Here is a 17551-nt window from a genome sequence, read left to right as displayed (position 1 = left end):
CCAGAAACCAGAATAGAGTCCTTGTAAGGGCGGGTGACCTGGGTTAGATCCCTGGATTTGATTCCTGGGTCGGGAAGATCCCCTGGAGACGGGAAAGGCTACCCACTCCAGTATTCTGGCCTGGAGAATTCCATGGACTCTATGGTTCTTGGGGTTACAAAGAGTGGGACACGACTGAGTGGCTTCACAAGGGCAGGACCTAGGATCAGGGAGGACTAATTGAAGGGAAATTTACCTGTGAAGCTGAGGCCCCACCCTCAAAGTTCTCTGCCCACCCCCCACCCCCCAGGGCCTGGCCTCTATCCATGCCCCTGGGATGCCCAGTGCAAGTGGTCAGCTGGACAGTGGAGGATCTTCCCTCTCTAGGATTGCGGCTGGGAGCCACAGGGAGAGCTGTGGTGGCTCCTCTGGAGAATGGGACGAGGAGCTCCCCATCACCCTGCTTCTGAGCTCGCCCTGCTATTCAAGCCGGTCCAGCTAGTGAAGACAACCGAGACCTGTGTGGCTCAGCCAGAGAGGAAGGAAGTGATCTAGTGCAGCCCAGACGCTAGTAAAGGTTGCAGCAGAGGCAGGAAACTCAGAGAACTGTTGAACCAAAAAGGCCTGGAAGACACCTCCACCCCCGGGGCTTAGGCTGTCTGTCCCTCTCCCTCCCAGTCTCTCTTCCATCAGGCCCCTCCCACTCACAGGCAGATCTAGTTGTCTTTACCCCATGTTTGGTGTTTAACCCATCAGTTCCTCTTACCCAGATACTTCTTTTTTTTTTTAATTAAAAATTTTTTTTTATTGAGAGATAATTGATTTACAATGTATTAGTTCCAAATGTACAGCAAACTGATTCAGTTACATATATATATATATATGTATTCTTTTTTAGATCCTTTTCCATTATAGCTTATCACAAGATATTGAGTTCCCTGGGCTATACAGCAGGTCCTTGTTGGTTTCAGTCACTTCTTTTGGTTTGTTTTAATTAAAGTGAAATTTCCATAACATGAAATGAGCCATTTTCAACTGAACAATTCAGGGGCATTACAATGTTATACACTCACCACTTCTCTCCAGTGCCAAAACATTTTTTTTTTTTTTTAATCACCGCCAGAGTGAAATCCTGCTCATTAACCACTTCCTTTCCCTCCAGCCTCTGGTAACCACTAATCTGCTTTCTGTCTCTATAGATTTACCTACTCAGGATATTTCATATAAATGGAAACATGCAATTTGTCACTTTTGCACCTGTTTTGTTTTTTACTCAGCATAATGATTTTGAGGTTTATCCATCGTAATGCATGTGCTTCACTCCTTTTCAAAGTTGAATAATATTCCATTGTGGGCTTCCCTGGTGGCTCAGCAGTAAAGAACCTGCCTGCCATTTGCAGGAGACATGGGTTCAATCCCTGGGTTGGAAAGGTCCCCTGGAGAAGGAAATGGCAGCCTACTCCAGTATTCTTGCCTGGGAAATCCCATGGACAGAAGAGCCTGGCAGGCCACAGTCCAAGGGGTTGCAAAAGAATCGAACTTGATTTGGCAACTAAACAACGACAATATTCCATTGTATAATGTACTGCATTTTGTTTATCCATTCATCTGTCAGACCTTCCCTGGTGGCTCAGACGGTAAAGTGTGTGCCTACAATGCGGGAGACCTGGGTTGAATCCCTGGGTGGGGAAGATCTCCTGGAGAAGAAAATGGCAACTCACTCCAGTATTCTTGCCTGGAAAATCCCATGGATGGAGGAGCCTGGCGGGCTACAGTCCATGGGGTTGCAAAGAGTTGGACAGGACTGAGTGACTTCACTTTCACTTTTCTTTCTTTTTCATTCATCTGTTAATAGTCTTATTTACTCCTGAGTAATGCCCAGGTCATTGCATGTGACCTTCCGTGGTGTAAAGAAACCTGGGCTAGGAGTTAAAAATCTAGAGCAGGCTGGGTGCCCTAAGGCAAGTTGCTTGACCTTTCTGGGCTTCAATCTACTCATCTATTACATAACAGAAATTGAAAAGTTTGGCAAGGCCCATTCCAAGTTAAGGTCCTCTGTGACTTTCCACAACTCTGACATTCTCCCTGCCAGTTGTAGAAAGAAGCCCTGTGTCTTTCCTGCCAGCCACAACCCTGTGTCAAGGACCCCATTCAAAAGAAAGCCCTGGGACTTGACAGGCACCTCCAGTGGATCAGGTCCCTCTAACAAGTCTGTACCTTTGGGTCTTAGAGAGGCCAAATCTTACTGAGAAGCCTGGCTGAAGTGGGCAGTGTTTTGTGAGTTATTCCCTTATTAAACATCCAGCCAGACTCTCATCAGTTTACCTACTCAGGACATTTCATATAAATGGAAACATGCAATATGTCACTTTTGCCTCTGTTTTGTTTTTCACTCAGCACAATGATTTTGAGGTTTATCCATCCTATTGCATGTGTCAAGTCACCCAGTGCAAGTTGTGACTTGGTGATGAGACAGCCAGCTTACTTGCTGCATGTACAGGACCTCGTTGTGATATAGATAAGAGTCACATTTTAAGAAGTGGACATTGAACTAGATCATCAGGATTCAACATAAATTGGGGGAGTGTATAAATTGATATCCTGACTCCTGTAATCCCCATCTTTCATTCAACACACATTCACTACCCTTCACCCCATCTGCTGCTTTGGGTAAGTTGGAAATATATGGAAACAAGAGTTAAGAAACATGGTCTTTCTTAGCATTTCAGAGCTTTGAGACCTACTTAATTGGAGTCAACTGATTCCAATTGGTTGGTCAACTGACTTTTTCTAATTAGAATTGAACTTGGAGGAGCAGGGGGCTATAATGTAGGGGAGGTACCATTATCCAAGGATGTTGTACATTCTCTTGGGAATATGGAAACGCTGTCAATTGAGATAGTAATATCACCTCCCTCCTTTTTAATACTCCAGCCTTCCCTGGGCACTTTCGATCCCCTTACTTGGCTCACTTTTCTTTCCTTCTTGCTATATTTTTAAAAATTTCTTAGTTTTGTTGTTTATTGTCTGTCTTCCCCAGAAGAACATAAACTCCACAAGGCAAGGATGTTTTCCATCCTGATCACTGATATAGAACAGTGCCCAGCACATGGTAAGAGGTCAGTGAACAGTGGTTGAATGAATGAATGAGTGAATGCATGGAATGGATACACATGGAGGATTTTTGCCACCAAGCCCTTTCCTAACTAGAGCAGAAACTTCACTGGGACTCCCACACAAGAAAACACCAGCAGAACCTGATGCTGTGAAAAGGGCATGGTTGAACTCTGCCGTCCCCAAAGTGTTTTTTAAAACATCAACCAAGTCCTGGAGGCTGGTCTTGGATTGGTCTTGAGATGAGAGGTAAATTAGGAGTTTCCTGAAGTAACCTGTTAGTCAGGATCAACAAATAAAGCTATAACATCTTAAAAACTTACTAAAGCTGTAACACTTAACAAACTTACTAACACTGTACCATTCTCCACTTCTTCCTTGAGTTCCTTGGTTAGATTTTGAGCATAATTAGGATCCAGATCATGAGGCCTCATCTGTGCTGTGCTCAGTGGCTCAGTTGTGTCCGACTCTTTGCGACCCCATGGACTGTAGCCTCCCAGGCTCCTCTGTCCACAGGGATTCTCCAGGCAAGAGTACTGGAGTGGGTTGCCATTTCCTCCTCCAGGGGAACTTCCCAACCCAGGGATCGAATCCATTGCAGCTGCATTGCGAGCAGATTCTTTACCAGCTGAGCCACCAGGGAAGCCCATGAATACTGGAGTGGGTAGCCTATCCCTTCTCCAGGAAATCTTCCTGACCCAGGAGTCAAACCGGGGTCTCCTGCATTGCAGGCAGATTCTTTACCAGCCCTGAAGCCTCAGACTGACCTTTAAATTAAGTGGATTCATAGTTAGACAGTTGGTCCTAATCCTTTGGGAGACAAACTCCTTGGGTTAAAAAGAAGTGAAAAAAAGGCCAAAGATTCAGTTTGATGCATCTGTCCAGTGGGAGCATATCTGAAAGAGAAAAAAGATTTCCTGGTACCTTAGCAGCTCCCGAAACCATCCACATCCAAGAGTGGGAGGGGTGGCCGCAGCTTTTCAATTCAGTCAGTGTAAACCTTCACATTACATGTCCCAAGGGGGGAAAACAAAACAAAACAAAACTTCTCAGTGGTTGTATTTATCCCGAATGCAAAAACCGGCCCCTTTGTTGAGGTCGGCTGAACCAACTCGCCCGGAGAACAATGTCCAGTCTGCTGGCGGGCCGTGTGCTAATGTGCTCATACATTACAGGCCGCAGCAGATGGCTGTGAGCGCACCCGGGCGGCGCCTGCCCGGGTCAGGACGCCGCGCCCAGAGCCTGCTTCCCAGTTCTGTCCGGTTACAAAACACCACTCCTCTTTGGAGAGATGATGGCTGTCCACAGGAGCCAGGCTGGGCCCCTTCTGCAATGCAGGGCTCGATGGGAGGGCAAAGGTGCAAAGGAATCATTGTTGGGGGGCGGGGTGTTGTTGGTTTGTGTGAACCGTGTTGTAGATTGGAAAAGTATTTTCATATGATTGACAGTCAGAAGAAGGGAGACACATGCTGTATTGTTCCAGCGCATTAGCTCATGGGTACTGCTCACATTTCTCCTCTTCTACACCCAGGATTTGAAATTTTAGGTATAGTTCTAATTTTTCTCGCCTTCCCTCTGAGAAGTCTCCTTCCCCACATCTCAGTGAACCACTGAGGAGAGAGAGTAACCTACTTTCTAAAACAAAAACAAAAGCCAGTTCAGTTGCTCAGTCGTGTCTGACTCTTTGCAACCCCATGGACTGCAGCACGCCAGGCCTCCCTGTCCATCACCAACTCCTGGAGCTTGCTCAAACCCATGTGCATTGAGTCGGTGATGCATCCAACCATTTTATCCTCTGTCTCCCCCTTCTCCTCCTGCCTTCAATCTTTCCTAGCATCAGGGTCTTTTCCAATGAGTCAGTTCTTCGCATCAGGTGGCCAAAGTGCTGGAGCTTCAAATTCAGCAGACAAAACCCAGCTTTCTTGCAACTGGGCTTCCCTGGTGGCTCAGATGGTGAAGAATCTGCCTGCAATACAGGAGACCTGGGTTCGATCCCTGGGTTGGGAAGACCCTCTGGAGAAGGGAATGGCAACCCACTCCAGTACTCTTGCCTGGAGAATTCCATGGACAGAGGAACCTGCGACAGTCCATGGGGTTGCAAAGAGTCAGACATGACTGAGGGACTAACACTTTCACTTTTCTTGCAACTACACAGAAGAGTCCAAAGAAATCCCTCTGGAAACATAGCTAAGTGGGGTGCACCTGGCCTCCTCTAATTCCACGCCTGCCTCTCTATCACTGAGAAGGAAACCCACAGAAGCCACCACATTCACTCTTTCCACCCTCACCTTGAAGTGAAGGCTTGAGCAGTTTGGGCTGCGCCTTCGTCTTGAGGCTCACGGTTTCCAGGAGAGGAGGCAGGACCCTCATTGACTGTTTTTGTCTCCCTGTCCGTGAAGCCAGGCCGGGTGGTCAAGCCAGCACTGCCCGCCCTCCTGCCCGTGTCCCCAGGGCTGGCACCAGGACTCACCCTGGGCCAAGCCTCCCACGATGAAGGTTGCAGTCGTGTTCAACTCTTTGCCACCCCATAGACTGTAGCCCACCAAGCTCCTCTGTCCATGGGATTCTCCAGGCTAGAATACTGGTGTGGGTTGCCATTTCCTTCTCCAAGGGATCTTCCTGATCCAGGGATCGAACCCACATCTCTTATGTCTCTTGCATTGGCAGTTGGGTTCTTTATCATTAAGCCACCTGGGAAGCCTGAAAGCAGCCCATGGAGGCAGTATCTCAGATTCACCCCAGCTCTACACAGGGGCAGAGAAGCACCCACAGGGACAGAAAGAGCCAGAAAGGACTCCAAACCGCTCTCCTCTGACTCTCTGAAAGAGAAAGGCAGGCTTACCCTTGCCTTTTGGTCTTCAAAATTGGTCTACACTTCATGGTGTTCATGGGGGGAGACCCAGGGAGCTGGCAAGCACCCCAGTCTCTCCCCACCAGCTGTCGGTGGTGCTCAGCATTCTTCCTGCTACTGCCAATGTCTGGAAAAGTGTGGTGTCTCTGGGAAGCCCTATAAAAACACCCATTGCCTGGAGAGAAGACAGGGCAAGCTGTGAGCAGAGGTCAGTCAGATGAACCTATTTGCAGGGCAGGAATAGAGACACAGACACGCATGGAGGACACGGGAGGCAGGAAGGAGAGGGCGGGGCACGTTGAGAGAGCAGCACTGCCGTATATACACAACCGTGCGTGACATGGACAGCCAGTGGGAGGCTGCTGTATGGCACAGGGAGCTCAGCTCAGGGCTCTGTGATGACCTAGAGGGGTGGGGCGGGGGGATACGGGAGGGAGGTCCAAAGGGAAGGGACACAGGTATGCATATAGCTGGTCCACTTCGTTGTACAGCAGAAACTAACACAGCGTTTCAAAGCAACTATGCATGTATGCTAAGTCTTTTGCTTTCCTATTGTTTCTTTCCTCTCTTTTTTCTCACCATATTTAAAATTGTCCATTTTCAAATTAACTTTTTCACTTTGGAATGTGTTTTATGTCAGAGACGTTGCCATGATATGCAAGTGAAGGAAGTGAAAGGCTTAGTCTTTCAGTTGTGTCCAATCTCTGCGACCCCACACACTACTGTTGTCTACCAGGCTCCGCTGGCCATGGGATTCTCCAGGCAAGAATACTAGAGTGGGTTGCTATTTCCTTCTCCAGGGCATCTTCCCAATGCAGGGATTGAACCTGGGTCTCCTGCACTGCAGGAGGATTCTTTACCGACCGAGCCACTGGGAAGCCGCCATGATGTAGCACAGGGGACTCCCATATACCCTCTGGCAGCTTCCCCTATAATATCTGACATAACCTTGGAGCATTTGGCACAACTACAAAATTAACACTGTTACCCTGATATTAGCTGAACTACAGATTCTGGTTAGATTTTACCAGTTTTTCCATTAGCATCTCTTGTTGGTTCCAGAGAAGAGTGGAGGGTATACAATCCATGATAACACATTGCATTGAGTTTGTCTTTATATTTAACAATGCTGAACAAAGACTTGCTCAATGAAATTCTAGTTATTGCTCCTATAGAACATGTGATACGAAAAATCCACTGTTGTGAAAAATGGACACAGAGAAAGCTAATGATCTCTGGATTAAGTTTTGGTGGAAGGAGATTTATGAGATTAAGGGGAAATCGGGTGAGCATGGTACGCTGGGAGGAAGTATTAGAATCAATGAGAGTGGAAAGGACAGAACCATCCTAAGGGACCACATAATTAGAGCACAACAGATAACGATTCCCCTGGAAAATAAAAAGATGCAGGGAAGAAGAAGTGCCACAAGGACTGCTCAGAGCAGGGAAGGATCTGTTTTGCAAAGTGACGATAGACTTCCTCTTTTTTAAAAAACAACGTCTTATTTCATATTGGAGTACGGTTGATTAACAATGTTGTGATGATTTAAGTGGTACAGCAAAGAGATTCAGTTATACAGATACATGTATGATTCTTTTTCAAATTCTTTTCCCATTTAGGTTATTACAGAGTATTGAATGATGTTTCCTGTTCTATACCCTTGTTGGTTTCCCATTTTTTAAATTGGGATATCATTGCAACCATGGGGTCACAAAGAGCCAGACATGACTGAGCAGTTGAACTGAATTAAACTGATAGCTGCTTTGGGGCTTCTGTGGTGGCTCAGATGGTAAAGAATCTGTCTGCAATGCGGGAGACCCAGGTTCAATCCCTGGGTCGGGAAGATCCCCTGGAGAAGGGAAGGGCAACCCATTCCAGTATTCTTGCCTGGAGATGGAGAAGCCTGGCAGGCTACAGTCCATGGGGTCGCAAAGAGTTGGACATGACTGAGGGACTAACGCACTGATGGTTGCTTTACAATGTTGTGTTGGCTTTTGCTGTATAACGAAGTGAATCAGTCATATGCATACCTATGTTCCCTCCCTCTTGGCCTTCCCGCACCCTTCTAGGTCATCACAGAGCACCAGCCTGAGCTCCCTGTGCTATAATGCAGTGTGTGCAAGTCAAACCCAAAGAGAATCTCCCTCTTAAAATCTTCTTAGCAGGAGTCTAATTTCCATTGTGACTTATGCTGCTGAGTGATGAAGAGTTTACCAGGGGAAATGCGAGAGGAGAAAACAGAGATAGGAGTCTATGTGTGGATCCGTCTAGATGCCGCAGAAGAATCACGCCTATTTCAGATGCCAGCAAAGCCTCACTTCTGTAATTAGAGGGAGCCTGGTTGCTTTTACATCAAATCTGCACCATAAACATCCAGACTCCACTTTATCAGAATCACTGGATAAGAAACCTGTACTTAAAGGCACCACCAGCACACCTAGCTGAATCACTGAGGAGTTCAGTACGATTTCTGCTAGAAAATAAGGAACAAGCACTGGATTTAGGCACATTCAAGAGGCCATGCAGCTTAGGTCTCTCTGCACATCTCTTAAGCAGGCTTCCACCTGTCCCCACCACATCAACATTAATACTGGCATTACTGTGATTTTTTTAAAGGACCATGAAACGATATCGGAGAAGAGGAGAGAGATCAGGAGATTGAAAAACAAGGAAACATGATACACTGGAAGCAGACTTTCTCCATCTGGCATATGGTGCTGCTCTGCCCCCAGCCCCCGCCTTCAATTTCTCCCCTTACCCCCAACACTCCCAACTCTATCTCTGCTTTTCTCCGTATGTAAGTTCCTAATTTGGAGTATTCATTCCTTTTTCTTTTTTTTTCTGAGACGGAAGAGTCTACTTAACAATGGGTAAGAAAAGCATGACTCTTACCAGGAGAATGGATGTCACAGTTTTTTCCAAATCAGGGCAGAGAGGTGCCAAGAACACATACCACTGGAGAAATTTAACAAGCTGTGGAACAAACCTAACCCTTTAGGCTAATGGAAATCACAAGGAATAAATGTACAGGAGATTTGCATGAAGGTGACTAAAATGAATAAATTCGAACACACCCCACTGGAAAGATCAAAGAGCAGATGCTAACTTAGCTGAACTGACAATAAGCAAAGTGATGATTAGCTGCGCTGTGATGGCTTGCTGACCCAGCCGACACATCAGAGAGTGGTCCAGCTGAAGTCAGTAACCATGGTGTCAGGGCGGCTGGGAGACAAGGATCGCCCAACGAGGAGCACGCCCTTCCGGGAAGGCCAGCTAGAGGGAGAATGGGCTGTGCCATTGCACCAAGTCACGTTGTTCCACTGATGCATCACGGTAATTGAGGAGGTGGAGAAAGCAAGAACAGACCAGGGATCTGAAAGGTGGGGAAGACTTCAGGAAGGACAGGGCACTTAAACTGGCCCTGCAAGATGGATCCAACTTGAGCATGGGGTTGGGGGATGTTAAAAGTTAGTCCACCCTTGGGTTTATTCTGCCAAGAGAACTTTGGCATCCTTCCAACTGTGGAGAGAGAGACATCAACTTGTACTAATGAATAAAACCAAGTGGGTGTTTTGTTTGTTCATTCTTAAAACATCCGCCGTGGGCTTCCCCAGTGTCTAAGCGGTAAAGACTGTGCCTGCAATACAAGAGGGGCAAGTTCCATCCCTAAGTCAGGAAGATCTCATGGAGGAGGGCATGGCGACCCACTCCAGTACTCTTGCCTGAAGAATCCCATGGACAGAGGAGGCTGGTGGGCTACAGTTCACAGGGTGGCAAAGAGTCAGCTATGACTGAAGTGACTTAGCATGCATGCACACAACATCCACAGCAGGCTTTGACCCCAAACCTACTGAGTCAGCATCTTTGGGGGCGGGGGGCCAGGGATGTGTGTGTTTGTAATCACCAGGTGATTCTGACTCAGTGAGCTATTCCAATGAGCCCACCTCAAAGACAAGAAACTGGGGCCCAGACAAAGGAGGAAATTGGCCCACAGGACCCATAGAGTGAATTGCTTCGACAGGTGAATTCCCAAGCATTCTCCCCTAGCCCTTCTGCCCTAGTGCTTGCTTGAAAACCCCATGACAGTGGCAAGCAAGTGTGACCCTAACATCTCTTGAGCCAGGTCCTGACTCCTCACTGGGTGCCAGAGGGTCAGTGTATTGAAGCTTCCGTACCTTGCAGTTGCTTCTTTGCTAACAAACCCCTCACCTGGAGGAAAAAGAAGCAGCTTCTTGATCCACCTTTGGAATTGGACCACTTGTCCCTAGAGGGCTGGGGGAGGGTAAAAACAAAATTGGTGATGTTGCTTTTTTTTTTTTTTGCTTTGCCTTTGACCTCAATTTCAGACGCTGCCCCAGCTGCAGACATACCATCTCTGAGTAAGTAAGCGCACTCCCTAACCCTTCAGCCCAAAACTCATTCCCTCCAGACTCATCCTGGACATTCCTTGCAAAGGCTTTTAGGCTCTTTTCTCATTTTTAAAAAAGGATGTGAATGAGCATGCAAGTCCTGCTCTGTCTTAGACAAAACAAATAGGTTCATGTTCTTAAATAATTGTGCATCTCCCCATTTCTCTCATAATTTACCATCTGATCCCACCTCCAGATTTCCTTCCAGATGTCTTTGAATCCCTAAGCCAGACCACTGTCAGGTTCTGTCCTCCTGCAACACTTCCTCCCATGAGGCTTTGCAGCTCTGGCCAGCCCTGCCCAACCTGTTGCCCAACCATCTTCCTCATCTAGCACCCTAGCGGGCAGCACTCAGACCAACCCTCAGCTGCTTTTAAACCACTCTGACATTTTTGTTGGATGCCCCACCCTCCACCTCAGTCCTCCCCGGGTTTTTCTGTTTCCCAAGAGAGTCTTTTAGCTCTCCTTCCAAAGGTGGATCCTCCCAGGCCAGGGGTTTCTGGCCACCTGGCCGTGTGCACACCCCCGGCCCTCCCCTCCCCGTCCTCTGCACCCTGCCCCGACACCCCATCAGCTTTGCTTTGAAGGATGCTCTCTGGCAGGGGGCTGAGGCCACTGGCATAAGTGGGGTTTAGGGATTACATGATTTCATTTATTTTTTCCCCTCCTCATTAATACTGAAAAGCCTTTCAGTGATTCATTTGTTCACCAAATATTTACGAAGCACCTGCTGTATATCAGACACCGAACTAAGCTCTGGGATAGCTGAGAGGTTGCAAAGACGCTGTTCAATATGAAGGCTTAGAGATTATTTAGCAATCAAATCCAGAGTTGCCCTTCCCTGGTGGTCCAGTGATTAAGACTATACTCTCAGGGGGCATGGGTTCAAAAAAAAAAAAAAGAAGAAATGGATCAAAGAATCCAAGTGATTCAAAAGTCTCCCCCACCACCCCGCCACACACACACACACACACACCTTTTTTTTGGTAAATGGATAGTTATCAGGAGACAGCAAAAATCATGTCACAAAATGTGTATGGGGCCCAGGGACTTGGTCGGGTCATACACAAGGTCTTAGTTGCACAGCTTAGTGTGGCCCCATTCATTTAAGGATGTTTATTAAGGACCTCCTGAGTTTGACGACCTTTCCTTTTCAGATGCCCGCAAGCATGACTGTGGAGTTGTGGTTGGTGCTGTGGTTCAGTCGCCAGGTCCACTCAACTCTTTGCAACCCCACAGGCCGCGGCACGCCGGGCTTCCCTGTCCTCCACTGTCTCCTGGAGTGTGCTCACATTCAAGTCCACCGAGTCAGCGATGTCTCATCCTCTGCTGCCTGCTTCTCCCTCCGCCTTTGCTGAACAGGCGCAAAACTGTTCTGGCAATCAGTTGTACAACAATATATATATCATTAACGCCACTGAACTGTACACCTAAAAGTGGTTTAGATCTTATGTTTGGTGTTTTTTAGCACAATTTAAAAAGAAAGCCTGACAGATCTCTTGCAATACCCTGCCCCTGAGGAAAACCAGCTATTTCCCCACAGACAGTGGTTCATGGGCAGGACCAGATGGGACCCTGGCCCTGCAGGAGAAACTCATGGTGGGTGTGGGGGCAGACCAGGGTCCAAGGATGAGGAGGCATCTTCATCTGTGTTGGGTTGTAGGGACACAGCAAATGAGGGACAGACAAGCCACAAGTCGCCACACCCCACCTGCTCCACCGGGCAAAACCCAACGGCAGCCAGGGCTCTCAGCAACTGGGAGAATGCTACTCAAGGCTTCTATTTCTCATTTTTCTGGAGAAGGCAGGAATTTTCCATCTCTGCTTTCTCTCCAGAATTCTGACCGATTCATCAAACGCATAGTTCTTTACAGAGCTCATTCTCTGAACTGATAGAATCATGAATGAAAAGGGAAAGAAAAAAGCAGCTTTACACTTGGAAAGACAAAAGCACAAAAACGCCTTTAGAACCCAACTGCTAGTGTTGGAGGCCTGCTCTGCTCTTTAAACAGGCTTCCCAGGTGGCTCAGTGGTAAAGAATCTACCTGCCAATGCAGGAGACTCGAGTTTGATCCCTGGGTTGGTAGAGTCCCCTGGAGAAGGAAACTGCAACCCACTCCAATACTCTTGCCTGGAGAATTCCATGGACAGAGGAGCCTGGCAGACTCCAATCCGTGGGGTCCAAAAAAAGTCGGACATGACTGAATAACTGAGCATGCATGTTCTCTTCAAGTTCACCTGGCCAGGATGAACAAAATAAATTTGAAATCGTTTTTCACTTCATTTCATCTTGACTGAGTATCTCTGGGCTCATGGGCTGTATAAAATTTGGATTTAATGTCACCTCTTCTTTCCTTGTCCTCTTTTCCTCTTTTCCTTATAGAGGACAAAAAGGGTTCTTGGCAGGGCCAGTTTCATGGGTGTGGGACCCCTGCAGTCTCTCACCCAAGTTCTGATGCTCAGTAGAGCTCTGTGGTTGGTTTAATGTTCAGCTGTCACCCAGAAATCCCTAATAATGATTTTTAAATGAGGGAACCCATATTTTCATTTTGTACTGGGCCCTGCAACTTAGGTAGCCAGTCCTTCTCTTGATGAAAAACTCTTTCATGTGGTTTTCACAGTTTCTCATACTCCAGCCAAGCAACTTCTTACAGTGTCCCCACTTCCATCAGAGTTCCTTCTTGGCCATGACAGTAGAAAGAAAGGTAATTTCTTAGGTCCGAAACCAAGATAAGGGGCTTCCTAGGTGGCTCAGCAGTAAAGAATCCACCTGCCAATGCAGGAGACATGGGTTCCATCCCTGGGTTGGGAAGATCCCCTGGAGGAGGAAACAGCAACCCAGTCCAATATTCTTGCCTGGAAAATCCCATGGACAGAGGAGCCTGGTGGGCTACAGTCCATGGGGCCACCAAGAGTCGGACACGACTAAACAGCAGCAACAAAACCAAGACAAGGGCTTTTCTCCCTGTTAAAAATTACAGTCCATTTTAAAGTAGCAACACAAATCCTAAGTAGGGGATATAGGACTTCGGTTTGAGGTACTAAAATGATTTGACTTTAAAGAAAAGAAAATTTCCTTGTGGGTCCCACATATACTGAAGTAATGGAAGGGAAGACCAACTTAAGAAAAACATATTCACTCCTTAAGCTCAAAGATTTTGGCTCTCATGGAACACATGCAAACATTTCTGTTAATATTGAGCAAAATACAACTCCCACCCTTAAGGTCCTAACTTATTCATGAAAAACAATCATTGCAAGTTACACTGAACATTGTAATTAACCAACCAATATATACCAAGAGCTTTCTACCCTGCCCACCCCCCCAGCCCACGATCCTATTCCCAGTTAAAATAGGAGTTAAAATATTTAAAAATAAATATTTAAATGGGCTCTAAACTATTCCTGTGAAAATGGCATTTGCTGTGTTTCTTTAAGGGGTGTGGGATCTAAATCAATTCTAATATATGTCGAATATATTCATTACCGTGCCCTGAAAGCAAATTCCCATTTTGTGGTTCTCAGCGGAGAGTGACAGAGCCTTGTTTGTGACAGCCCCGGGCATAAGCAATCATTGTGTAGCTTAATTAGATATTCCCTGTGCTGGTGTGAGGGGCATATGTCTATTCACTGTAACAAACGCTGAGAATGGCCGGGCGCTTCCAGGCTCCTGCGATATGCAGATAAAGGCAGCACAAGTGTGAGCTCTCCCAAGGACCCGCGGGCCCAGCCGGCCCCCGCACGCCTGGCCCGCATTCACCGATTGGTTCCAGTTTATTAACAGCCTATGAACTTCTCATCGGCTCCCGGACCGGTCAGGACTGTCCCCTGCAACTGCCAGACCCAGAGCCGCCTCTCTGCTCCTGGGAAACTGGGCGGGTCTGGGTGTGCCTTGCCAGACGCACCGTGGTTTTCCACACAATGAATGATGTGCAAACGTCGTTTAAGTCAAATGTGAAAAAGCAGACCCACCAGGAGGCAGCTGCAAAGGCCACTCCACGGGGAACCAGCAAGTCTGAGCTCACCTAGACTTGGCGAATTTTAAAGCAACTTAAGTTCTTCAGTCAGTTCAGTTCAGTCGCTCAGTCGTGTCCGACTCTTTGCGACCCCATGGATCACAGCACGCCAGGCCTCCCTGTCCATCACCAACTCCCAGAGTTCACTCAGACTCACGTACATCGAGTCAGTGATGCCATCCAGCCATCTCATCCTCTGTCGTCCCCTTCTCCTGCCCCCAATCCCTCCCAGCATCAGAGTCTTTTCCAATGAGTCAACTCTTCGCATGAGGTGGCCAAATGAGTTTCAGCTTCAGCATCATTCCTTCCAAAGAAATCCCAGGGCTGATCTCCTTCAGAATGGACTGGTTGGATCTCCTTGCAGTCCAAGGGACTCTCAAGAGTCTTCTCCAACACCACAGTTCAAAAGCATCAATTCTTTGGCGCTCAGTCTTCTTCACAGTCCAACTCTCACATCCATATGTGACCACAGGAAAAACCATAGCCTTGGCTAGATGGACCTTTGTTGGCAAAGTAATGTCTCTGCTTTTGAATATGCTATCTAGGTTGGTCATAACTTTCCTTCCAAGGAGTATGTGTCTTTTAATTTCATGGCTGCAGTCACCATCTGCAGTGATTTTGCATCGAATTAAAAAGCAGAGACATTACTTTGCCAACAAAGGTCCATCTAGTCAAAGCTATGGCTTCTCCAGTAGTCAGGTATGGATGTGAGAGTACACCATAAATAAGGCTGAGTGCTGAAGAATTGATGCTTTTGAAGTGTGGTGTTGGAGAAGACTCTTGAGAGTCTCTTGAACTGCAAGGAGATCCAACCAGTCCATCCTAAAGGAAATCAGTCCTGAATATTCATTGGAAGGACTGATGCTGAAGCTGAAACTCCAGTGCTTTGGCCACCTGATGCAAAGAGCTGCCTCATTTGAAAAGACCCTGATGCTGGGAAAGGTTGAAGGCATGAGGAGAAGGGGGCAACAGAGAATGAGACGGTTGGATGGCATCATTGATTCAGTGGGCATGAGTTTGAGCAGGCTCCGGGAGATGGTGAAGGACAGGGATGCCAGTAGGGTACGACTGAACGACTAAACAACAACCATGTTTAAATATCATTACAAAATTGGACCTAGAGACGATCATACTAAGTGAAGAAAGTCAGGCTGAGAGAGACAAATAGGACATGCTATCACTTAGATGTGGAGTCCAAAAAACAATGGAAATGAACTTATTTATAAAATAGAAATAGACTCACTTATACAGAAAACAAACTTACTGTTAGCAAAGGGGAAAAGGGAGGGTGAGGAATAAATTAGGAGTACTGGATTCACATATCCACACTACTATATATTAAATGGATAAGCAATAAGGATTTACTATATACCAAAGGGAACGATGTTCAATAGTTTATAATAATCAGTAATGGAAAAGAATATATATATCCTAATGTATTATAATATGTAGCTAAATCAATTTGCTGTACACCTGATTAACACAATACTGTAAACCAACTATGGTTCAAAAAAAGAAGAAAATATATATATATATCACTTCAAAGAAGAAAAAATATATATATATCCCTTCAAACTAATGTGGATAGGGGACAGTACTACGTGGAGGAAAGTCAGCCCAGGTCTCACCTTCTCTTTGGAAAAGGTAGAAAACGGCAATGAGGGACAGAAGCCGGAATGTCCCTGGGTCCTCAGTGGTGTTTGTCTCCCGTTTCCATCATGTGACCCCGGGCCCTTATCCCCCTTCTCAGAACCAAGTCCAGTTTCTTTCAGCTGGAAAGCCATCTTACACTGTGCATCGGTTTCCTAGGGCTGCCATAGTGAAGTACCACAAACTGAATGGCTTAAACGACTCAGAGAAATTTACTTTCTCACAGGCCTGGAGGCTGGAGGTCTGAGACCAAGGTGTCTGCAGGGTTCTGAGGCTGTGTGGGAGCATCTGATTGGAGATGGTCGTCTTCTCCCTGTATCTTCACATCGTCTTCCCTCTTGTTTGTCTGTCTCTGAGTCCCTCTTTCTATGAGGACACCGTCATATAGAACTGAGCCTATTGTAATGACCCTGTTTCAACATGATTACCTCTGTAAAATGCTTAAGAATGTGCTTGCAATGCAGGAGACCTTGGTTCCATCCCTGAGTGGGGAAGATCCCTTGGAGAAGGGAAGGGCAACCCACTCTGGTAACTTGCCGGGAGAGTTCCATGGACAGAGGAGCCTGGTGGGCTATAGTCCATGGGGTTAACAGTGACAGACCTCTGTAAAGACCCTGTCTCCAGGTAAAGTCACATTCTGAGGTACTGGGGGTTAGGACTTCTGTTTATCTTTTTTTGGCAGATGCAATTCAATCATAACACACAGTTTAAGGGACATAACAATAAAGCACCATTTCCTCCAACCCTCACTTCCAGAATGATGAGATACTGGAGTTTATGGACACTGTGAAAATACAAAACTCTGATTTCCCTTCAGTTGTCAAAGAATAGCCACAATGGAGAACTGACCAGGTAGGTGCCTGGCCAGGTATCCCCAATGACTGCTAGTGTGACTGTGAAATAAATAAATCAGTTTCCATTCCCTACTGTTCCACAGGGGCCAAAGTGGTGGAACCTGACTCTCTAAGAATATGGCAATTCCATTTCAGAGTCAGAACTTGAAAAGCCCTAATGAGGGAGTTGAACCCCTACGTGAGTGAATCCCAGAGATGTGATGGCCAGCGGTGACCCAGCCAATGGTGGTAGAATGAAATCTGCAACCCAGGGCCTCAAAGGCCAGCCCAGTCCTCTCGTGAGGGTGGAGGGGCCCGGTGGGGCCACAGAGCAATGACAATGCGGCTTCATGCCAAGCTTCAGTCTTCAGTTGAGCCCCCTGGAGCCTGGGGAGCACCATCCTGGTCAATCTCGGCAGGACAATGACCCTCTTTGGGGAGAGGGTCTCGGGAGTCTCGGAGTCCAGTCTGGATCTCTAAAGAAAGGCACATTATCAATGAGCAACAGGACAAGGCTTCCAAAAACTAGACAGCTGCGGAATTAAGGTGCCAGGAGAGAGCTAACACCTCCATCAGCTGAAGCTCTTGCTCCAAGGTTCTGCTGTTTTGTTACTATTTAGTCGCTAAGTCATGTCTGACTCTCTTGTGACCCCGTGGATGCATCCCAGGGACTGAACCCACATCTTCTGCATTGCAGG

At 46.9% G+C, this 17551-nt stretch overlaps 1 long non-coding RNA gene across 1 annotated transcript; it reads left to right on the top strand.

Moving 5' to 3' along the window:
- Positions 1–4313: 4313 nt before the first annotated feature.
- On the top strand, positions 4314–8972 carry LOC129644704 (uncharacterized). Its single transcript, XR_008710940.1, has 3 exons — positions 4314–4451; positions 8562–8659; positions 8792–8972. It is a non-coding gene; the product is annotated as an uncharacterized LOC129644704 (long non-coding RNA).
- The last annotated feature ends 8579 nt before the right edge of the window (positions 8973–17551 follow it).

The sequence above is a fragment of the Bubalus kerabau genome, chromosome 2, assembly GCF_029407905.1.
Source record: "Bubalus kerabau isolate K-KA32 ecotype Philippines breed swamp buffalo chromosome 2, PCC_UOA_SB_1v2, whole genome shotgun sequence".
NCBI classification, from domain to species: Eukaryota; Metazoa; Chordata; class Mammalia; order Artiodactyla; family Bovidae; genus Bubalus; species Bubalus kerabau.
Note: the sequence above shows the minus strand (reverse complement) of the source record. Positions and strands in the feature narration are given on the sequence as shown.